Genomic DNA, 25,003 nt, shown 5'->3' on the forward strand with positions numbered 1-25,003 from the left:
TGGACAAAATACGAAAACACAGGAACGAAACTCATAAGCACGTGGACAGACTGAAACCAAGGTCTCCTCTCTCAGCTTTGGAGGTCTCAAGCCAAGACCTGATCCATCAGTGGTGGTGGCCATCTCTCTGAACATCTGTTCTTCAGCTTTCACTTGAGGGATGTTTTTGTAGCTTTTCCTTTGGGGTCACCATGGATGGGTGGTAGGAAGACACAGAGCAATAAACTGAGGATCAGAAGCAGAAAGGGATCCCAATATGTGGCAGTAAAGTTTACATTGATGTTTTTTGGGGAATGCAGATTTCTTCCTTACATGAATTCCATTTTGTATAATGTGAGTTTAGATAAAGCAACATCTATCTGTATTCTTTTCTATTTTCATGTCTCCAGAGGTCTTTGATATGTAGGTTTACTAAAATTCTAATATTCTTTTTAACATCTTTTTAATTCATTTATGATTAGGGTTACCTAGCTCTCAGAGATAAAAGGTGAGATCCCTCACTACTATAGTTTCACTAATTCTTCCAGGAAGTCATTGAACTTTTCCTTTCAAAAGCTGAATGCAATGACATTTCACAAATATATGTTTATTATTGATATTACTTCATTCTCTGTTTTTCCTTTGAAGAAGAGGTAGCTTGGTGCTTTCGCTTTTTTTCCTGAGATCATGATTTCTATCCCTCCAATTTTTACTTCAGCTGAGGTATAACAGTTTTCTGCTCCAGCCCCCTATTTTAGCTCTGTGGTTCTCTCTATTTCAAGTGGGTTTCTTGTTTTCTTAAAAAAAAATTAAGCTCATATTGTTGGATATTCGTTTCTAATCCACTTTGCTACCTGCTTCCATTTTATGAATGTGTTCATCCCATTCACACGGTGAGGATTGCTAATTATGCATTTCCCTCCATTCTATTTTCTTCATTTTCTCCTGTCTCTCTTTTTATTCTGACCCTACTGTAATTTGTTTGGCCTATGACCACTGTATTCTTTTATCAGTGCACCATTTTCTCACCACTTTTTCTTTCTCTTTTCCAATTCTCGTACTTACCACCATGGAAAGATAGATTTTTATGACCAATTGAGAAAGCATTTATAGATATAAACATAGACATAGATATTTATCTTTATGAAACAATTTAGATGTGACTGATATTCAAGTATGTACCACTCACCCCACCCAAAAATTTTCACCCCACGTTAAAAGCTCCTATTTTATGTGAGTTCGCTCACCTCATTCTCGCTCTCTTTTCTGCCTTCTCCCAGGAAATCCATCGTTGTAACTTGTCCATTTATTTTGCATCATCCCAAACTAACGGGTACACTCCTTACTCTCTTTCTGTGTTGAATCCTTCTACTGTCTCTAATAGTAATAAAATTTTTAGAAGATACGTGCATCATCTTCCCACATAGAAAAGCACACAGCTTAACCTTACGAAGTTACTTATGATTTCTCTTTCATCTTTACCTTTTAATGCTTCTTTTGAGTCTTGCATTTGAAAGTCACATTTTCTCTTCACCTCTTGTCTTTTCATCAGGAATACTTCAAGAGCCTCTGTTTTATTAAATATTCATTTTTTTTCCTTAGAAGTGTTTCCCCAGAGAGTAAACCTGTAATAACCAGAATGTTGTCAGAGAGCATCTCCTGTCACAAGTATCTTTTCCTCTGAGTGTTCAGAGAGTAGATGTGCTTCCCCAGAAAGCAAGCCTGTAGTAAGTAGACTATTCTCAACTTCTGTGTCTCCACCCATAAGTATCTCATCCGATGAGTGTTTGGAGGCTAGATGTGTTCTCCCAGAGAGTACGCTTGGAGTAACTTTAATGTTCTCAGAAAGAGTGTCTCCTGCCACAAATATCTTTTCCTGTAGGTGCTTGGAGGGTAGATATGTTTCCAGAGACAGTAAGCCTGTACTAACTGGAATATTATCAGAGAGTGTGTCTTCTGCCTCAATTACCTTTTGCTCTATGTACTATGATTACGTTGACTGCTTTTCCCTCCTAAAACCAAAAATACCCTTTGTCACATGGATGACTCTCAGGGAAGAGAGGGAGAGAGAGATGTACATTGGATACCACGGTATAAGATACAAAAATCTTCTATAAAATGTTTTAAATGAGGTAAAGGATCTAAACGGTATTCATGGGAAAGGGGAAAAGGAAATGAAAGGGGTTTCAGACTTGCAGAGTGATTCCTTTCACTTCTGCATCCTCAGGATGACATCTTGACTTGAGACCTCCAGCCCTGAGAAAGGAGACTTTTTCCTGCTCTGCCCATTTATTCACATGTCTGGCCTCCGTGTGTCTGTCTTCTGTTCATCCATGCTCTGGTACCGTGTGTGTTTCCTCACTCGATGTATCACCAGTCCTCTTCTGTGTGTGGCCATGTCTGTCCCCTGAGTGTTCTTCTCAGTTCGGGCCAGGACATCATGTGACTGACTGCACACCCGCCTCATCTTTTCCTGCTTTTGCTTCTCTGTCCCTAGCCCCCATGTGTCCTTGAGCTGTATCCAGGTTCCCTCCTTTTACAGGCACGTGACCCCCTTCCTCCCTCCCTTCTTCCCTCCCTTACAGACAGGTATGTGGGCAATTTCACATTACTTCAAAGTCGTTGTACTTAGATCGTTGCCCAATGGTCCACTTATGCAGAAGAAGAACTGTCTGTAGTCGATAAAAAAATAACAGCAGGCATAGCTGGAAAGCACTTTGGCAGAAATTTCATAGATCAACATTAATTAGGTGCGATAGGTAAAATAATAAAGAGATAACTGTTAATCATAAATGAGAGATTTAAGCATAATCATCAGGAATTACTGTAGCTTAGACCTAAAACTCACTAATTTATTCATTCTGTAGGTATGGTTTAAACTTCTGATATGTATTGGGCACAGTACAACTACTTTTGTAGCTGGAACAAAGAAAGGTTTCATGGAACAGGAGACGCTTGAACTGTGTGTAAATGGAAAAGAGGTAGTGTCTGAGGCGCAAGGACAGAGGGCCAGCTTCAGAGTCCGAAGGGCACAGAGGTCAAGTCCTGCCTCAGATTCATGGCAGCAGCATGACTACGGTCAAGTCGCTTAACCTTTTAGTGCCTCAGACCAATCTCTAAGCTGACAGACACTTTCAGATGGGCTGTAAATCTTACTGAGCAGGCAGAAAGATGAAAGTGTGCTTGACTAGCTACACTCTGACTTGTCCTTGCCCACGAACACCTAGCTAGTTAATGCCTGAGGCTGGATTTGACTCAGATCTTTCCAACTACAGGCTCAGTACTCTAACCACTGAACTACATAGATGGAAGGATTCAGAGATCCCAGAAGACTGGTGCCAAGTCACTGTCTAGGAGGCTTCCTCGAAGCCAGGGAAGAACAAGAAGAGAGCTCCTTCCCAGTGCATGGAAGTTCTGTAAGTGCTGAATCCTTTCTAACTTCACCACCCAGCCTGAGAAAAAAATGCTAGTTGACCTGAGTTAGGAACTTCCCAAGTAACTTTATGTATGGTGGGTGTAAGGGTCTTGGAGCACGAGGCATAATCCCAAAGAGACTATAAACTACTTTTCATGTAAACAGCAAGAGACGCTTCACCTGTTCCACGGGAAAATTTGGAACCTGCTTGGACATTCTACTGCCTATACATATTTCTGAGTCACAGTTCAAGGTCACAGAGGAGCACTTTCTCGCAAGAGGAAACAGGGGACCCTGATGAACAGTACCACTTTCAATCCCAGTGACATAGGTGTACTGATGGATAAGGTCACTTCTGGTCAAAAGGGAGGAGGGACCCTTTGGAGCAGTACCAAGTGCAGTCCCAAGGGATCAGAGGTTCTTCCTGGGTGAGGTTCTTCCTGGGTGAGGTCCAGAGCACAGCGGTGACCACACTTCTCCCCAAATCACATCACTTTGTAACCACCAAAAACTTTCAAACCCCCAGAATTGGCTCTGAAAACAGAGGTGTAAAAAGGCCTGAGGCTTCAGATAATTCCCCACCACACATACATAGACACACACACACACACTTAGGCTTTAGCTGAAGTCCAAAATACAAGTGTAGCAATCATGATCTCAGAGAACCCGAAAGGTTAAATGGTCCTAATTCAAAGACAGAAGCAGCAAAATTATGTCTTTCTAAAAGGTACCATAGATATAATATCATTACTCACCAAAGATGCACTAAGTGGCTGAGCATCCAACTTGTTAAAAAAGAAAAAGCAAATAACTTACAGAAGGAAATAACACTAAAAGTATACTTATGGGTGACCCCAACTTTCCCCTCTCGTCATTAGGAAAATCTGGGCATAAGGTAGTAATAAAAAAGAAGGTAATGAGAAGAAAAGCATATAAAAAATGTTAGATGTGATAGAGCTCTGGAGAAAATGAATGAAAATGAAAAGGAATATGACTTTTTCTCAGCTGCATATGGCACCATGACAAAAAATGAACATGTATTGTGGCATAAATACCTCATAACCTAATGGAGAACAACAGAAATGCTAAACACACCTTTTACAGACCGCAATGCAATATAAATTAGAGGAATGTGGAAACAGAGATTAAAATTAATGGGAAAGTAAAATACCTAATCCTAAGGAATGAGTGTGTCAAAGAACAAAACATAGCACCAATCATTAATTTCATTAGAGAGAATTATAACAATGACATAACATGCCGGAACTTGTGGGGTGCAACCAAAGCACTACTTAGGGGAAAATTTGTATCTCTAAATGCTTACATCCCTACACCAGAGAAAGAACAGATCAAGGTACTGTGAGTGAATTGCATAAAAGTAGAAAAACAGCAAATTAAACATCAGAATGGAAATCCATAAATCAAGTGTGAAATTAAGAAATTTTTAAAAAATCAAATGAATAAATAAAAGCAGAAGTTGCTCTTATGAAAATACTCATAAAAACAGACAAACCATTTGGGCAACCTGATGAATGAAAAGAAAGATGAAAACAAAATTAACAGTATCAAAATCGAAAGAGTGAGAATAACCAATGAAGATGCAATTAAAGCAGTATTGCGAAGTTATTTTGCTCCATCATATGCCAGCAGAACTAACAATCTATGTGAAAGAGATGAATATTTTTAAAAACATAAAATGCTCATGTTAACCGAAGAGGAACAGACCACATAAATAGTCCTATTTTTAAAGAAGAAATTGAAAAAAGCATAAATGAGTTCCCTAGGGACAAATTTCCGGAATCAAATCGATTTGAAAGGGAATACTACTAAACATTTAAAAAAAACCATTATATCCCAATACTATATAAACTACTTGAAACAACAGGTAAAGAAAGAGGTCTATCAAGTTCCTTTTATGGCACTAATATGTTTTTGAAACTTAAACAAGGTTGTGGGTATATGCTCACAGAAACACATTGTTGGTGGAGCTGTGAAATGATCCATCCATTTTGGAAAGTGGGAAAGTAATTTAATACTTTTATAATAATCAGTATGATGTGTGTCATGAATATATTAACAGATTAGATTTTGCAGAGCCACCTTTTTCAACTTGAGTCAGATTCACAATGCAGTTTGAACTGATCAATCAAACCTTGACAAGACTCACAATCTACCTGCATACCTGAAGCGGAAGCAAATCAAAGACTGAAACCTGTTTTTATCACAGAACTCTGGTTCTGTACTCTAGGGGAGGTGGTCACAATCCCCAAAAACTTGACTGTGGAATGTATTGGTTTCTTCTGAGAAATCAGTAAATTATTTTTTATAATTCGCCTTCCCCTCTCCTTCCCTACTTGTGATTTAAGTACATAAGCTGTGCTTTCACTTCAGCTCAGAAAACATTCCTCACTATGAAATTAACGAACTAAACTACTAGATTTCTGGCATCCCAGTCTCTAGGCCTGCTTTGTGTGGCTCTGAGCATTCTTAGGTTAGAGACTGGGTCAGTAAAAACCCTGTTAGCAAAAGAAAGTTAGAATTATGCAAAGAAGATAAGAAACATGTTCAAAGACTTTAAAACAAAGACTCCATTGCACCCAAATGAAGCCATTAAGAAGAAAAAGGTCCCCATGTATTTCAAAACATTTATAACAGCTCTTTCAGAAACAGCTAAGAATTGGAAATAAAGTAGATGCTCATGAATTTTGGAATGACAAGCAAAATAGGGAGCATGAAAGGCATGGTAAACTGCTACCGTGCAGTAAGAAATCATGTGCTTGATGAGTACAGAAAGATATGGAAAGTTCTTTGTGTATTGAAGGAAAGTGAATTAAGCAGAACCAAGCAAACAGCATATATACATGGCAATTGCAACAATTAAATTTGAAGCAATGACCCAGTGAAAAGTCAAAAGTACCTGTACCAAAATGTAAAAGATCAAGTGGGGCTGAAAAGGAAAAATGAGTAGACACCCTCACCCTACCCTGTCCAGGAGGTGAGATATCCACAAGTGTCACATATTGGACAATTTTTCCGAATGCGTCAATCTTTTATCCTGGCTTTTCTTTTCTTCCCTGAAGCAAGAAATACGATTTGTTACACGGCATGACTCTCAAGGATATGTAGACACAAGGACAAATGGGATACCCTGGTGATGTATGAAACAGAAAACATCCATCAACAAATGTAAAAAGAGGTCAAGTATCTCAAGGGAAATAATGGGAGAGGAAGGAGGAAAGATAGGAGTTTTCGCTTAGTGATAATCAGTAGCATAGCCAAGCAATATTACAAATCTCTGAGTTTGAAAATAATTGCTGTTGTTTCCTCCTGTCTGACTTTTGCTGACCACAGCTGGGCTTTTCACTGCAAAGATACCGGAGTGGTTTGCCATTTCCATCTCCAGCTCATTTGACATATGAGGAACTGAGAGAAACTGAGTTAAGCGACATGCTCAAGGTCACACATCTATTAAGTGTCCAAGGGCAGAATTCACCTTGAGAAGATGAGCCTCCCTGACTTCAGGACCCACAGAATATCTAGCTTTCCAGAAAACGATTTGAACTTGTTAAAAATTGAAAAGGAAATCAATGAAAAACATTAGGTACAAAATGTATAGATGAAAAGAAATGAAATAAATTAGTGCTTCACAAATCCTCAGCAATATGGGGAGGGATGGCAGTGAGTAGACAGTATTTGATTTTTTGTAAGAAAAGAACAGAAAAAAGCACAGATGGGATAAAAGAACAGCAGCTTGCCAGAAATTTTATAAGTCATCAACACTTCTGACCACTTATCAAATTAAAGTACAAAATGTATACATGAATTAGGGGTAAAAGAGGAATCAATAGCAAATGAAAGGAGCTAGGAGGAAGAAATTACTTTTCACATGGAAGGACAGGAGAAGAGATTATGACAAAGCAAGCAACAGAGATAATCACAGAAAATAAAATGAATGATTCTGTTTCTATAAAGTTGAAATGTTTTTCCTCAACAGATCAAAAGCAGTCAAAATGAGAAGGGTAACAGTTAAGTGAGGAAACATATCTCTGTAGTCAAGTTATCTAAGGACTGTTGCATATGCAACATAATTTCTGACGTTAAAAGCCATTCTCCAATAGGCTAAAGGATATGAACAGGAAGATTTCAAAGGAAGAAATCCTAGCTATCAATAGCCCTGTGAGAAAATGTTCCAAATCCCTCAAAAAGAGAGAAGTGCACATTAAAACAACTCTCTTCTTTTCTGTTTGCAAAGCACAGAAATTGGCAGGTTCAGAGCCTGTCGTCTCTGTTCCACAACAAAGTACATGGAAGTACCCCTTTTGCCAAGTGTTGGTTGACACTAGTACAAAAAACAAATAAGTATTTAATTAAGCGACGTCCCCAAGAAAGAGACGATAGGGAGAAGGGGAAGGAAAAACTTCCCAGATTGTCTTCTCTCTACTCAGCCTCAAAGCCAAGATAAGGATGGGAGGAAGGGAGGAAGAAAGGAAAGAATCTTCCACTTGAGGAGGGGAGGGAGGGAGAGTTCCCTAATGCTTCTTCCGCTGGCCTTCACCCTCTGCACCCCATGTCAAGATGCCCCAAGGCCCAGATCTCCAGACAAAGCTCCAGTTAGGCAGGAAACCCCAGGCAGGAGTAGCAGGCACACAAAGTTTCACCCCTGAATACCCACATTCTCTTTCTCCCCACTGCCCACTTCCTCTGTCTCTCTCTGTCTCTCTCTCTCTCTCTCCCCCTCATACACACACACACACACACACACACACACACACACACAAACACTCATACACACACGTACACACACATATCAATACAAACATAAATACAGATGATCCTACCTACATATACAACAGAGGCACAAACAAAGGTATTGATACTCACAGGACCTTCCACACACCTTACAAACAAATCCTCCAGGGCACTAAGCAAAGGTAATTAGAGAAAGGAGAGGATGGGCTTTGTGAAAAGGTTGGCGGGAGGAGAACAAAGGGGGCGACTGAGGCAGGAGCAGAGAAGGGGCACTTACCTCACTCACAGCCACTGAGGCACTAACAGGACCCACAGGTCAGTCAGCCTGCAAAATGAGGGGAAGATGGGGTTAAATGAGGTGAAGGCTAGGGTGTGGAAGGAAAGAAGAAGGGAAGTGAGTGGGGGGCACTCAGACCTCTTCCCGCTCACCCCACTCATATCCTTTTCCAGACAAATAAGACTTACACTTAATATAGGATGGGAGGGAGTGGATATTGTGACTTCAGTGCAGGGAGGGGCTCGTCTCCTACCAGAGCAGAGGGGGAAAGTTCAGAGAGAGGGAGGGGGCCTCTGATATCAGACCCAGAGCAGTGGGGGGACCCCCCAGAGCCTTCTGTCACCCCCAATGACCCAAAATGGCTAAGGGAGGGAGCCACAGGTGCATCCTCTCCTGGAGTTGGCACCTGGACTGACCAGGATCCCAGCTTCCGGCCTTGGGGGTGTGGGGGGGCGTGGCAGCACCTGAGCTCAGCTTGAGGGCGTGGGTAGTCTGCCCCTTTATTGAAACTGGGAGGAGGAGGACAAAGAAGGGAAGGGGGAGGACAAAGAGGGGAAGTGGTAGATCGAGGGAGGGCTATCCTGGGCTCCACAAAAGGGAAGAAAGAGCACAGGAGCTGCAGCAGCCTCTGCAAACCAGCAGCCCTGGAATGGGACTTGGATTCCTCACATCCTCCAGAGTAGAGTAGGAAAGGAGGGGACATTCCTGGGGAAAGGGTCCACCTCAGCCTCCTTTCTCCAGGCTAGAGGAGACAAAGATCAGGAAGACCTGGTGGGATAGGGAGGCACTCAGGGAGACAATGCTCTGCCCCCGCTGTTTCTGTGTGGGTGCCCTGGTCTAAATCCTGTGTCATATTAAACTTAACAGAGCCTGGACAACAGGGAGCAACACTCTCCTTTCTGCCTCAGTCTCCTCTACCAAGTGACTTAAATTTCTTTCTAAAACTATTTCAGATTTGGGGCTGTGTTCTCTCCAACACCAACTTCCCTGGCAAGCCACTTAAACTTTGTAAAACCCGGTTTTCATATCTGTCAAATAGGGCTGATAGTAATATCTGTGCCAAGAAGATTGCAGGGTGTTTTTAAAATTCAAATGAGATGTTTTGCAAACTTATTTTCAAACTGTAAAGCACAATAGAAGTGTTTGTCATTATTATTATCATCACTATTCTTACTCTTTTTGATGGGGTTTACATAACATGTAATTGATTCTTTTCTGTGTAATGTTCTTCAGATCATTACATGGAATCATTGTCTCTTGTAACTCAAACAAAGTATTTGGATGTTAATTCATCGATGTCAGGATCCAGCAGTGCATCCTTAGTACTATTCTAAGAGGAGATAGGACTGTGGGGATCACATGTTCCCACATGGTTTTCAGGTCCTCCACTAAGTCTCTATATGTTGCAAGCTTTTCATTCAGCCAGGTTAGAGATTAGGAATACTTGGTATGCTATTTAAAACACGGATCTTGAATTTTTATGGATCAGTGTCATGACAAGGAGATGGGGGCAATACTTTGGTTCCTAGACAATTTTCCAGTTCTAGTACAATTTATTTTTGAATTCCCATGGATATCCTGAGGTCTCCATCTGTAATAGGAACGTTTGTCATCTGTTCACTTTGGAAACTTCTGATGGATAATTTCAGTCACCGGTTCATGTCGTCTAGTTATTCATTAGGTACTAATGCAGTCAAAATGAGAAGGGTAACAGTTAATTGAGTTAAAACATCTCTGCAGTAAAATTCTCTAAGAGCTGTTGCATATGCAAGATAGAGAAGGAAGTAATTCCACTTTCTAAGATTAAAAGCCATTCTCCAATAGGTCAAAGAAACAGCAAAATTTCAAAGGAAGAAATCCAAGCTATCAATAGGCTTAAGACAAAATGCTCCAAATCCCCCATTACGAGACAAGTGCACATTCAAACAACTCTCTTCTTTCAGCTGTAAATCATAGAGATCTGTAGGTTCAGGGACAGTCCCCTTTTCCAATTCCACAACAAGTTCCATGGAAATGCCCACTTTTGCCTTCTTCTAGTTGACAATGGAAAAAAAAGTAAATATTCAATTAAATTAAACGACACCAAACTAAACAGATGATATGGAGAAAACGAGGAGAAGAGTTCCTAGACTGTCTCAGAGGTTTGTGGCCACAGGTGGAGACCTGGGGTTGGGCACCACAGGGCTGGCATCTCACTGAAATGGAAGCAGTGAAAACCCTGCCAACAGGAACCAGTGAAAACCTACAGGTTGGGACTGACTCATCCCAGGATTTTTTTTAAGAAATCATGTTTTGAAACTTTTATTTACAACAACTTAAAAAATAATACCTTCTGTTTTGCAAGTAACTTTTCTGAAGAAGGACCACCCAGTTCCGCCATTGTAACTGAAAAAGAAAAGAATGTTAAAGTACAAGGGAACAAGACAATCTGGCAAACAGCCAATACGAACTGAGTTAAATGCAGGTAACATACACACACCATGACTTACAGTCTATCATCGTTTCCGAGTAGCCTTCAAGTTACCCATTACCAAAGTCATCCTTCAGATGTTCTGACCTGCTCACATGCTCCAGTCTACATGGCTAAGAAAGTATTTCACGGTTATTCTGTCCATATATAGAAAATATATTGCAACGATATATACACAAAATAAACAAGCATTAGACTCCTCAGGTGACTTTATTCACTCCAACTTGTCTTGTCATTTTGTTGTTTTACAACAAATCTCTCAGTCACTTTTGTCTTTGTAGCAACTGCAAAATCATAATCTCCTTTCTTCTAATTTAATTCGGCATAAGACATACCTAAGGTGACTTGCTCTCTTTGGACTTACTGACTTGTGGAGTCGCCAAAACAAGGGCTTGGTAATTATGAGTCTATCATGCGAAAGGGGTGAGGGGTAAAAGAGAGTGAGGAAGCAGACCATGGCAAAGGCACAGTCATGCCACAAGAGTGCCGGCAGCTCTGGCACACGGGTGTGAAGCTGCCACAAAGCACTTCTTCAGTCCCAAAGCCCATTCAGAGACCAATCTAAGTGCTAAATCGATGGTCCACAATCTCACATAGCTAAAACTCTTTCCTACTGGAAGGAACAGACTTGAAACAGGGCAATAAGTTATAGTCAGTGCTTACTAATCTGGGAATGGAGGGAAGAGGTGTGGGCCAGAAACTAAGACCAACTAGATATGTTTACCAAAAGACTGAGCATGAGACAGATGTTTCCCTTGGTCACATATGCTTGCTAATAGATGGATTAATTATACAGTCAAATTTAACCTGAAGACTCTTCTACTTATAAGGATCTGTGAAAAGAATGGTCGTAATTTGTACTGAAAGACAAAAGAAAAAACAGCTTGAGAAGGCATAGCAAAAAAAGAAAAAGCCTAATGGTCTACTGTCCAAGCGATTTAACTGGAGAAAAAAATCTATATACAAGCACATGTGTAGCTCCAAGCATGAAGCCCTATTATCCATCTATCTCATGTAATGACTGCTTGCTGGCCTCCTCTTCATATGCATTCCCTCTACCATTCTGCACATCAGAGGAGCCCGAACCAAGGCTGTCCAAGTGCCCACAACACTTGACATCATTGATGTGATCTTCAAGGAACATTACTCTCATTTTGAAAAAGGCATTCCCGTTAGTAATGAATTGGATCTGGCCTGGAACTGTGGCCTTATCTGCTCCAACTCTAGCTACTTGGCCACCTCCTGCAGACCACCTTTGAGGTACTTGACACCATAGAGGATTGGAAAGAACAGCTGGAGGATCTCAAAGAAGTCCAGCTCTTCTTTTCGCAAGTTACAGTTGGTTACAGGATTTTGATTAAATAGTCAAAGTCATAACCACTGCACAATGAAAGCCACTTGACCCCCTCACACAGCACAATACCTGATGTGGTGAGAAGTTCTGCAAAATACTGCATCTCAGATCCTTCTTCCTCATGCTTTTTAAATTGGCTTCCAGAGGTTTTCAGAAGCTCTATGGAGTCCTACGTATACATGTCCTCCATTAAATTAAACTTGAAGTTGAACTGCCATGTTGAAGTTACTGGAGGCTATTCTCCTTGCTCATTCATAAATGTTAATCCAAACTGAATTATCTTTAGCAAGTGTATGTTACATCGCAATAGTTGATACTGATAGCATTTCTTCTGAATTCTCCAGTGAGTCTTACAACCACACCTGGAAACTTGGTGTCCATGGCAACACAATTATACTTCTGTATAACTTGAAGAATTTTCTTCATCTCGTCATCCAGGGTGCAAGCCCAAACGTCACAAATTCTTTGGCTATAATCTATGGTCGTTGCTGGCATAGTGGGCACACAAAGGGTTTAGGTGCCAACAAGCATCAAAATATTACACTCGATTGAAGAGTCGTTTTACAAAGTAAGTTTGCTGATCCTTTAGTTTTGTACCTCTGCTGGTGCCAATAGGGATGTTGTGTGCCTCCATCTGTCCTTTCCATAGAGTTAGGCTCCTGCAGTGGCCCCATAGATGCTTCTCGCTGGCCTGGGAGAAGGGCTTATCCCAGATTTTACAGTTTAGTCAAGCACTTATTTTTAAAGCTTCACTGTTTAATTCAGATAGTCCACATTACTTGGAGAAAAAATTCTAGAATGAAGTAAGATTTGGGCCAAGTTCTCATGGGTAACCAAACATCCTAAGATGCTGAAGTCACCCCTCTCCCCATAAGGGGAGAGCAACTGGCTGCATGTCTCTATATTATTGCCACAAACCTGCAGATATTTAACTAATTGTCAGAGATTGACCCAAGGAAACCTCATCACCATTAGACAAATTGAGGCTGCTTTGATCCGGATAAAATAAACTACTTAAGAAATGTTTTGACGGAGTTAGCAAGAAAATTAAATATACCAAGTGATGCGCTTTTAATAGACGACTGCTCAAAACCACCAAATGAGAAAGGTCTCCTCTTGTAACTTGGGTTCCTTTAAGGAAAGCTTAAATAGAATTAAAAGGAATAGAGAAAGGGTAGAAGAGATTTGAGTCCTCCAGAATGATGGTCAGAATTATGCTGCTCCATTAAAAGAGTAAAGTAAAGCAAGGATTTCCTGTATGTAGGACCAAGTCTCCCAGAAAAGATTTATCTACACATCCCTGGGACAGATTCACCTCCTTTCTCTGAGGAAGAGGAAGGCAAGAGAAAGGTCAGTTCCTAGTCAAAGGCGGGGAACCTTTGGCCTTGAGACTATAAACCCTTGGCAAAACTCTCACAGTCACGGCCTTCTTGTGCTTGTGTACCTTTAGTGAAGGGAATCAAAGATGGTAGAGCCTATTCCATCACAGAACACTAGTTCATTGACCCACCAAGTAACAACTCGGCCAAGGCCTGAAGCAATACTGTTCCCACAGGAGTTCAGGACAACTATGTTATGGACTGGTGGGTTTATTGCCAGAAACCACCCAGGCTCTGCAAAAGGTTGTTTTAATACACCTTTCCCCCTCCCTTCCCATTTGTGATTTTTATATAAAACCTGTTCTTTCGCTACACCAAGGTGGAACTCTGATGAGAATACTGATCTCCAAACATGTTCCTCATAATGAAACTAATTAATTACACCACTACTTGATTACTGGCATTGCTGTCTTTAGACCAGCTTTTTGCTTCTCTGAGAATTCCAAGGTTAAGGAGTGGCTCAGTAAAATTCTGTTAACTGTGGTGATGGGAGTGGTCTGAGGTCACAAAGCTAGTAAGTGTCCACAGCTAGTCATGTAGGATGTAAACCCAGATTTTCTGACTCAGAATTGAGCAGTGAATTCATTAGATCTTCCTGCCCCTCATCCTCTCCTCTCACTAATGTATCCTCATCTCTCTAGATGTTCTAAGATGAGAAGTATGAGGGGTAAGTTGCTTTTTCAAATGCGAAATGAAAAGTCATTTCAAGGAACTATCCAATTTCACCTTCCAAACATTCAAAGCCACATACTGACGTGAATTCAATTTTTGGTGGAATTCCTGTCTACATGCTATCTTCTCTCTAATGTGAGAAGTCTTTATCCCAGACTGACCTTTTGCAAAAATAAGTTATCAAGAATTTACACAACAGCTTAGGTTACATGAGATGTCAACAGAAAGAAAAACCATCACTTCAGCACCAAAAACATTGGAAAGTTGGGACAGATATCCTCTCAGGTAACAACCAAATCTAGAAATCATCATGGGCAGCTAGGTAGCACTGTGGCTAGAGTGCTCTCCCTGGAATCAGGAATAATCATTTTCCCAGTATCCATCCTTCCCCTCTAATTATCCCATATATCACATCCCTTTTTTGGATAAACTCCTCGAAAATTCCGCTTATAATAGTCACCATTACTTGCTTTTCTCTCTCTTTGTAACGTCGTAAAGTTGACCTTCTCCCAGCACTACACCATGGAAACTTCTCTCTCTAATATTGCTAACCATTTCTAAGATGCTTAATCCAATGCCCTTTTCTCAGTCCTCACATTTCTTCCTCACGTTCCAGCGTTTAAAACCATTGTTCTCCTTTCTCTTGATACTTTCATGTCCCTTAGGTTTTTTTTTATTATTTATTTGTTTTCGGTGTTCTACAATCACTTCCACACAACTTAGATTTTTGTCCCTTCCCTCTCCCTAATTCCCCCCTACCTCTGCACTCCCTCCCTGAGACAGCATACAATTTTATATAGGTCCTAAAAAGGCATTCTTAGTAAATACATCTACACCTTACTCATGTTGCATAGAAGAATTAAAATGAATACGAGAAATCATAAAGCAAACAGAAAGAGAATACAAAAGAAAATGATCTGCTTCATTCTGTGATCAAAATTCCTGGTTCTTCCTCCAGATGTGGAAGGCGTTTTGCCTTAAGAGACAAGTGGAAATTTTTTCAGTCCTTGCACTGCATTAAAGTACTAAGTCTACCAGAAAAAAATCCTTGCACACTCTGGTTGTTGCTGTGTACAAAGTTCTCCTGGTTCTGCTCCTCTCACTCAGCATCAGTTCATAGGACTCTTCCCAGGCCAATCTGAAGTCTTCCTATTCATCATTTCTTATAGCACCACAGTATTCCATTGCATTCATATACCACAACTTATTCAGCCATTCTCCAATTGATGGGCATCCCCTTGATTTTCAGTTTTTGGCTAACACAAAGAGTGCTGCTATAAATACTTTTGTACATGTGAGACACTTTACCATTTTTATGATCTCTTGGGGATACAGTCCTAGAAGTGGTATTTCAGGGTCAAAGGGTATGCACATTTTTATATCACTTTGGGCATAGTTCCAAATTGCCCTCCAGAATGGTGGGATCAGCTCAAAGCTCCACCAGCAATTAACTAGTATTCCAACTTTCCCACAGCTTCACCAACATTTGTCATCATCCCGTTTGTCATTTTACCCAATCTGACTGGTGTGATGTGGCATCTCAGAGTTGTTTTGATTTGCATCTCTCTACTCAATAGTGATTTAGAGCATTTTTTTCATATGGCTTTAGATAGTATTGATTTCCTTCACTGAAAACTACCTCTTCACATTCTTTGACCATTTCTCAATTGGGGAATGACATGTATTCTTGTACATTTGAATCAGTTCTCTCTATATATTAGAAATGAGGGGTTTATCACAGAAACTAGCCTCAAAAATTCTTTCCCAGTTTTCTGCTTCCCTCCTACTCTTGGTTGCCTTGAGTTTGGTTGTGCAAAAACTTTTCAGTTTAATGTAATCATAGTTATCCATTCTGCACTTCACAATCTTTTCTATCTCTTGCTTAGTCAAAAATTTCTCCATTGTCCACAAATCTATTGCTTGTTCCACTGATTTGCTTATAGTATAAATCTTTATACCTAGATTATGTACTCATTCGAATTATATTCTTTCTTTTTTTTTTTTTTGGAATTCTAAATTTATTTATTTAACTTTTCACTTTCATTTCCATAAAATTTTGGGTTCCAAATTCTCTCCCCATTTCTTCCCTCCTCCCACCCAAAAAGGCAGAGCATTCTAATTGCCCCTATCACCAATCTGCCCTCTCTTCTAACATCCCTGCCTTCCCGTGTCCCCATCTTCTCTTTTGTCCTGTAGGGCAACATAGATTTCTATACCCCATTACCTGTATTTCTATTTCCTAGTTGCAAGAACAATACTTAACAGTTGTTCCTAACACTTTGATTTCCAACTTCTCCCCATCCCTCCCTCCCTCCCTACCCACTCCCTTTGGGAAAGCAGGTAATTCAATATAGACCATATCTGTGTAGTTTTGCAAATGACTTCCAAAATAGTCGTGTAGTGTAAGACTAACTATAATTCCCTCCATCCTATCATGCCCCCCATTGCTTCTGTTTTCTCCTTTGATCCTGTCCCTCCCCAAGAGTGTTGACTTCAAATTGCTCCCTCCTCCCACTGCCCTCCCTTTCATCATCCCCCCCAACCTGCTTATCCCCTTCTCCCCCACTTTCCTGTATTGTGAGATAGGTTTTCATACCAAAATGAGCGTGCATTTTATTCCTTTCTGTAGTCGAATGTGATGAGAGTAAGCTTCATGTTATTTTGTCTCAACTCTCCTCTTTTTTCCTCCTTCCGCTCTTTTCCCTTCTTCCTCTCTTTGTCCTTCTCCTTCCCCTCTTTGCCCCCTTCCCCCTTCCCCTCTTTGTCCTCCTCCTTCCCCTCTTTGTCTTCTTCCTTCCCCTCTTCGTCACCCATTTCCCTCTTTGTTCTCCTCCTTTCCCTCTTTGTCCCTTCTTGCTCTCTTTGTCTTGCTCTTTCTCTCTTTGGCTTCCCCCTTCCCCTCTTTGTCCCTCCCTTCCTCTCTTTGTCCTCCTCTCAGTTTCCATAAAGGGGCCAATCCTTCACATCCCCAAGATGAGCTCAGTTGTGGTCCTCCCCAGTCCCTACATCCTGAACTGAGATGAAGATCCTGGGAGCCTGGTCAGTCCTGTGCCCACTTCCAGGAGGAGGGTGCACCTGCAGCCCCCTCCCCTAGCCAGTCTGAGTGATGAGGAGTGAGAAAAATGGCTCCGGGTTCGGGGTGGGGCTCCACACTGCTCTGGGCCTGATAGCAGAGATACCCCTCCCTTCTCTCCCCTCTGCTCTGAGAGGGGACTAGCCTCTCCCTGCAGTGACGTCACAATTTCCGCCCCATCTCAACCTCTATAAAGCAGGAGTCTTCTTTGTCTGGAGGAGAAATGTGAGTGGGGTGAGCAGGGAGAGATATGCTTGCCACTCACCCACTTCCTTTCCCCTTCCCCTCCTCATCCCACTCTTCCCTCCATCCCCCCATTTTACCCACGTCTTCCAGACTCACCAGTCCCGAAGGTCCTGCTAGTGCCTAAGTGTCTGTGAGTGAGGTAGGTGCCAGCTCCCTACTCCTGCCTCAGCCCCTCCCTTTCTTCTCCTTATCTTCTCTTTCCTTCCCATTCCCAACCTTTTCATGAAGATGAGCCCCGCTCCCTCTCTGCAGCTGGCTTTGTTTAGTGCCCAGGAAGATGCGTGGAAGGGGGTGGAAAGTCTTGGGAGGATCGATACGTTTTCTTAGGCGTGTATTTTGTCTCTAGACAGGATCATTGTGTGTGTGTGTGTGTGTGTGTGTGTGTGTGTGTGCGCGTATATATGTGTTTCTCCGTGTTGGTGTATGGTTATATGGGTGTGTGTATTCAGTGGTGAAATTGTGTGTGTCTTCTCCTCCAGGTCTGCTCCTGCCTGGGGCTTTCTACCTGCTCAGACCTTTGTCTGGAGATCTGGGACTAGGTTGGGGTGGCATGAGGTGGGATGGCGTGCGGTAGAGACCAGCAGGGGGAAGTATTTGCAGACATTCCCTCCCTCCCCTTCTCTGATGTGCGTTTCCATCCTTCCCCTTTCTCCTCCCTTCCCCTCTTTGGCCTCTTCCTTCCCCTCTTTGTCTTCCCTCCCTCTGATTCTTTACTATACCTTGGGGCTAGGAACAGAAGACACAGTCTAGGAAGTCATTCCCTCCTCTTCTCCATATCAATTCTTTTGTTTGACATTCTTTAATTAAATCACATATTTGTTTTTGTTCTGGTTTAAACCAGAACCTGGTAAAAGAGGAGTTTTCATGTACCTTGCAGAACAGAAAGTAGTGCCTGTCCATGAACCTGCGAGTCTCTATGATTTGCAGACTGAAAGAAAAGAGAATTGTTTTAATGTGTATTTCTCTCATTGACAGGGAATTGGAGCATTTGTCATGGGGCTATTGGTAGCTGCCATTTCTTCCTTTGAAAACTTCCTTTTCCTTTGACTATTAAAAAATGGCTCTTAATCTTAGAAACTGGAATCAGTTCCTTCTATACATCCCACATACAACAGTCCTTAGAGAACTTTACCGCAAAGATTTTTCCCTTCAGTTAACTGTTACCCTTCTCATTTTGAATGCATCTGACCTCTTTCTGCAAAAACATTTCAATTTTATGGAAGAAGAATCATCCATTTTATTTTCTGCGTCTCTCTGTTGCTTGTTTTGTCATTTTTCTATTGATTCCTTTTTCCCATCTAATTCATGAATCTATTTGTAGTTTAATTTGAAAGGTGGCATGAGATGTTGATGTCCTACCGAATTTCTGGCAAACTGCTTTTTCTTTTTCCATCGCTTTTTTTATAAATAGTGTGTTCACCCCTTCTTCCCCTCCTCCCAGTTGCTGTATCTGGATTTATTAGACACTAAGTTATTTTATTTGTATGTTTCTTTACATTGCATAACCAATTTTTTCCACTGATGAACCTCTCACATCTTAACAAGTTCCAATTGTTTTCCAGGCACCTAGGTGTCCCACTGGCCCTGAATTCAGGAAGATTCGTCTTCCTCAGAACAAATCTGGTCGGAGACACTTACTAACTGTGTGACCCTCAACAAGTCACTTAGTACTGTTTCCCTCAGTTTCTCATCTGTCATGAGTTGCAGAAGGAAATGGTGAATCACTCCAGTATCTGGTCAGGAAAAGTCAGGCAAGACTAAACAACAAGAACATTTCTTTTAATAGTCACTGATTTGTAATGTAGTTTGAGATTCCCAAAACCTTTTCTGTCCTCCTTACCCTTCCCCATAATTTCCTTTGAGATATTTGACTTATTTTAAAACGTTTTTATTATTTTTTTTCTGTTTCTTCTATCTCCAGGGTATCCCAGCCTCTCCCCATTCTTAAGAACCATGCCATGTAACCAAATGAATTTTTTGTTTTGTTTTAGGGAGGAAAAGAAAAGCCAGCAAAACTGATCAATGCATTCGGGGAAAAGGTGTGCAACGTGTGACGGCTCCTGGATGGGCTAGTGTAATGGTGTTGTCCCATGTTTCTTTTTCAGTCCTATTTTATCTTAAACATTTTTACGGGTATTTTTTAATTTTCATAGTTTCATTCTTTCCATTTCAGTTGTGGCAATTGCCATGTATACATACTGTTTGCTTGGCTCTGCTTAATTCACTTTATATCAGTTCACAAAGATCTTTCCATACTCCTCTATACTCACCACACACATCATTTATTACACCTCTATACTAGTATTCCATTAATATCCCATGCCTTATTTAGCAATCACTTCCCAGTTGGTGAACATCTACTTTGTTTCCAATTAATAGCTGTCACAAAAAGGGCTGTTATAAATATTATGGAGTATATAGGAACTTTTTTCTTATCGGCAGCTTCCCTGGTGTTTCATTGAGTCTTTGTTTCAAATTTAAAAGCTTTCTGGACATTCTTGTTACTTTCTTTGCTTAATTCCAAATTACTTTCCAAAATGGATGTGTCATTTCACAGCTCCAGGTTGTGTTCATCCTTAGTTTTCGAAGAGGACTGTGACGTCAGAGAAATGATGACATATCTTGCACTTGACTTTGTTTTGCGTGAGGGAGGGCTGTGCAAGGTCACCAGTCTCACTTTATCCTCCTGAGCCATCTGGATCCAGTGACCAGATATTCAGCAAGATGACTGGAGACATCCCAGGATGCGGTGGGAGATCTTGGCCTTTTTGGCCAAGTACCTTTTCAGGTACTCACAGCTCCAACAACAAGATATTAGTGTGTATATATTCCCACAGCTTTGTTAGGCATTAAAAATATATTTGTACCATGAAAAGAATTTGATTGGACACCTTCATATGATCTGACAAGTACTTTGCAAGAATTTCATTTGAACCATACAACCACACTGTAATTTACTTGGTACAGGAAATATTGCTCCCATTTTACAGGCATGAAAAATGAGCTTTAGAGAGTTTAAGTGGCTACCCTATGTTCGTACATTGAGTAAGGCAGAACTTCAGTCTAGGTTTTGTGATTCTGATTCTAGGTCTCTCCACTATGCCAATTCACCAGTGGCAGGACAGCTGGTGTTGGAGAGAACAAAACCCCAAATCTGAAATAGTTTTACAAAGAAATTTCTTAAATCACTTGATAGAGGAGACTGAGGCGGAAAGGAGAGTGTGGCTACTTCTTATCCAGGCTCTGGAAGGTTTGTGTGACATAGGATTTAGACGAGGGTACCCACAAATAAACAGCGGGAACAAACGCACTGCCTCACTGGATGCCCCCCTTGTCCTTGGCCTTCCGGCCTGATCTTTATCTCCTCCTACCTGGAGAAAGGAGGCAGAACCCTGCCCCTTTCCCAGAGTCCCCTCTTTCCTCCACTGCTCTGGGGGATGTGAAGAATCCACGGCCCATTCAAGGGCTGCTGGTTTGAAGACGCTGCCGCAGTTACTGTGTTCTGTCTTCCCTTTTGTGAAGTCCAGGATAGCCCTTGACCTTTCCCCACCCCTCTTTGTCCTCCTTTTACCCTCTTTGTCCTTCCCATTACCCTTTTTGCCCTCCCCTTCCGTTCTTTGTCCTCACCCTTCTGCTGTTCATGCTTCCCCTTCCTTCTTTGTCCCCCCCATCCCAGTTTCCATAAACGAGCTGATCCTCCACAACCCCAAGCTGAGCTCAGCTGCTGCCCCCCACCCCTAGACCCAGCAGCCCGTCCTCAGGATCCTGGGAGCTTGGTTAGCCCTGTGCCCACCTCCAGGTGAAGGTTGCAACTTTGGTCCAGTCTCCTAGTAATGGGGGATGAAAGAAAAGCCTCGGGTTGGGGGGGTGTTCCCCACTGCTCTGGGCCTGATGGTAGAGGCTCCTTCTTTCCTTCTTCCCTTCCCCCTCCTCTCGGAGAGGAGATTAGCGCCTCTCTGCAATGATTTCACAGTGTCTGCCCCTCCCACCTTCTATTGAGTGTAAGTCTTCTTTGTCTGGAGGAGGATGTTGGTGAGGCAAGCAGGGGGAGTTCTGAGTGCCCCTCACCCACTTTCCTTCCCCTCCCCCTCCTTGAGTCTCGGGAGAGAGAAGACAGTCTAGGAACACTTCACCTCCTTTTCTCCATAGCATCTCTTTTGTTTGATGTCCTTTAATTTAATGGTATATCTATTTTTTTTCTGGTTTTAACCAGAACCTGTTCAAAGGAGGCTTTTCCGTGTACCTTGTTGTGGAACAGAGAGAGGGGACTGCCCCTGAACCTGTGAACCTCTATGATTTACAGGCAGAAAGAAGAGACTTGTTTTAATGCACACTTCTCTCATTATGAGAGATTTGGAGCATTTTGTCATAGGGCTATTGATGGCTTGGATTCCATACTTTGAAAACTTCCTGTTCCTTTGGCCTGTTAGGGAATGGCTTTTGATCTTGGAAAGTTAAATCACCTCCTTTTATGTCTTGCACATGCAACAGTCCCTGGAGAACTATACTGCAAAGATATTTTTCCTCAGTTAACTGTGGCCTTCCTTATTTTATCAGTATTTTATCAGTTTGTGCAACAGCATTTCAACTTTATCGAAGCAGAATCATTCATTTTGTTTTCTGTGATTTTCCGTTACTTGTTCTGTCATAACATCTTCTCCTATCCATCGATGTGAAAAGTAATTTCTTCCTTGCTCCTCTAATTTGTTATTGATTCCGCTTTTACACCCAATTCATGTATCTGTTTGTAGTTTAATTTGGTAGGTGGTAGGAGGTGTTGATGTCCCATCAAATGCAAACTGCTTTTCCCTTATCTCATTTTAAAAAATAAAACATTATTTTATTTTATTTTCTTCTGTATGTTGAATTCCTAATTTTTCCCATTGATCAACCTGGCAAATTTTAACGAGTTCCAGTTGTTTTCTGATCAGCTAGGTGTCCCACATATCTGTTCTCATACACTTAATAGCTGTGTTACCTTCACCAAGTCACTTAACCCTGTTTCCCTTAGTTTCTCATCTGTCATAAGCGGCAGAAGGAAATGGAAAATCACTCCAGTATCTTTGCAACAAAACCACAAATGGAGTCAGGAAAAGTCAGACAAGAAGAACAATTGTTTTCATACTCACCGATTCGTAGTATAGTTTGAGATCTGCTACTGATAATCACTACCTCAAAACCCTTTCTTTCCTCCTTCCCCTCCTCCCATTATTTCTCTTGATATACTTGACCTGTTTTTAAAGATTTTATTGATGTTTTCTGTTTCTTCCATCACCGGGGTATCCCATGTATGCCTCTCTCCCTATCCTTAAGAGATGCTCCATGTAACAAATTGAATTTTTTGTTTTGTTTCCAGGAGGAAAAGAAAACCCAGCACAACTGATCAATGCATTCAGAGGAAAAACGTGTGCAATGTGTAATACCTGTGGACCTCTCACCTCCTGGATGGGGTAGAGTGATACTGTTGTCTCATGTTTCCTTTTCAATATCACTTGAGTTTTTAACATTTTGTTACAAGTATTTTTAATTCTTTTTTTCTCACTCTTTCTATTTGAATTGTTGTGGTTACTGTGTACATATACTGTTTCCTTGGTTTTCGTTAAATCGCTTTGCATCAGGTCACAAAGATCTTTCCATACTTCTGTGTACTCATCAAACAGATCATTTCTTACAGCATAGTACCAGTATTGGATGACATTCAAGTTCAATGCCTTGTTTAGTCATTGCCCAGTTGGTAAGCGTCTACTTTGTATCCAAACTGATTTCAATCTTATATCTGGACCCAAGTGTCCCAGTAATCTCTTTCCAACCAATGGTTGGCTCCCCTTACTATCTCTGACTTAAGAGCTCCCAAAGCTGTTGCTGCTCCTTCAGTGTGTTAAAATTAATTATCTGAAATAGAAAATAATTTTGAGGTACAAATTTTCCAAAGTAATAAATAATGATTTCATGGTAATGGCTCACTGTTTCCTCTTAAGTCAGGTCTACTAATTCCTCAGCAATTAGTGACAAAGTAGTGATTTACAGGGTTTATTTTTATAACGGAAAAGAACAATAGAAAAATTACAGCAATCTTACAGATTTTGTTTTGAACATAATTCAGTTGGTGCGGGAAGATCCTGGTTTGCTTCTACCAGGCTTTCTTTTCTTTTTTTTAAGTACTTTATTTTTCCCCAGTTGCATGTAAAAGCAAATTTTCACATTTGCTTTTAAAACTTTACAATCCAAATTCTCTCCTTCCCTCCGTCTACCTGCCTTACCCCTTTCCAGTAAGAAGGCTATCAATTCGATATAGGTTATACGTGGGTAGACCTGCAAATATTTACTTATTACTCATACTGTGAAAGAAAACATAGACCAAAAAAACCTGGAGGAAACTAAAGAAAGCAAAATAAACTACGCCTTGGTTGTATTCAGACATGACCAAAATGTATTCAAACACCATCAGCTTTTTATAGGGGATTTACAGCAATTTTCATTCTAATTTCTTCAGAGTTGTCTTAGTTCATTGTACTGCTGAGAGTAGCTAAGACAGTCAGTCACAGCTGATCATCTTACAATATTGCTTTGTTACTTTGTACGTACTTCATTTCACTTTGCATCAACTCATGTAAGCCTTTCCAGGTTTTTCTGAGAGTATTCTCCTCATTGTTTCTTATAATACAGTAGTATTCCATCATAGTCACATACCACAACTTGATCAGTCATTTCCCAATTGACGGGCATCTCCTCAATTTCCAATTCTTTGCCTCCAGAAAAGAGCTATTATACATATTTTGGTACATACAAATCTTTTTTGTTTTTGTTTTTATCGGTTTGGGGATTCAGACCTAGCAATGGTATTGCTAGGGGAAAGGGCATATGTGCTTTTTTAGTGCTTTGGACATAGTTCTAAATTGCTCTACAGAACGGCTGAATCAGTTTGCAACTCCATAAACACCGCTTTAATGTCTAATTTTTCCCATGTCCTCTCTAACATGTGTCCTTTACCTTTTCTGTCATATTAGTCAATCTAATAATTATGTGGTATTACCTCAGTATTGTTTTAATATAAATTTCTCCCAACATTAGTGAGTTAAAACATTTTTATATGGTGATAGATAGCTTTCATTACTTCATCTGAATGTTCATAATATCTTTTGATCATTTAACATTTGGGAAATATCTCTTGCTTTTGTAAATTTCACTCAATTCTCTATATGTTTGAGAAATGAGGCCTTTATCAGAGAAAGCTGCTTCAAAATTTCTTTCAAGTTGTTGCTTACTGTATTTGTCTCCATCCTATTCCCTCCCCATTTATTCTCTCTCTCCTTTTACCCTGTTCCCCTTCCTTAGTGTTCTTTTTCTTTTCTCAAGGCTTTCTTAATCCAAATACATACTGTTAGCAAC

The 25,003-nt window shown here is 40.9% G+C and overlaps 1 long non-coding RNA gene and 1 pseudogene across 1 annotated transcript in view; both read right to left on the reverse strand.

The window, feature by feature from the left end:
* Positions 1 to 1,501: 1,501 nt before the first annotated feature.
* Positions 1,502 to 25,003, reverse strand: part of LOC140515607 (uncharacterized) — a 122,190-nt gene continuing 98,688 nt past the window's right edge. Inside the window, exon 5 of the long non-coding RNA XR_011971104.1 lies at positions 1,502 to 1,604. This is a non-coding gene — a long non-coding RNA (uncharacterized lncRNA). The remainder of the gene's footprint in view (positions 1,605 to 25,003) is intronic.
* Positions 11,855 to 12,747, reverse strand: LOC140515601 (CCR4-NOT transcription complex subunit 7 pseudogene; annotated as a pseudogene).

Source organism: Notamacropus eugenii, chromosome X, assembly GCF_028372415.1.
Source record: "Notamacropus eugenii isolate mMacEug1 chromosome X, mMacEug1.pri_v2, whole genome shotgun sequence".
Lineage (NCBI taxonomy): Eukaryota > Metazoa > Chordata > Mammalia > Diprotodontia > Macropodidae > Notamacropus > Notamacropus eugenii.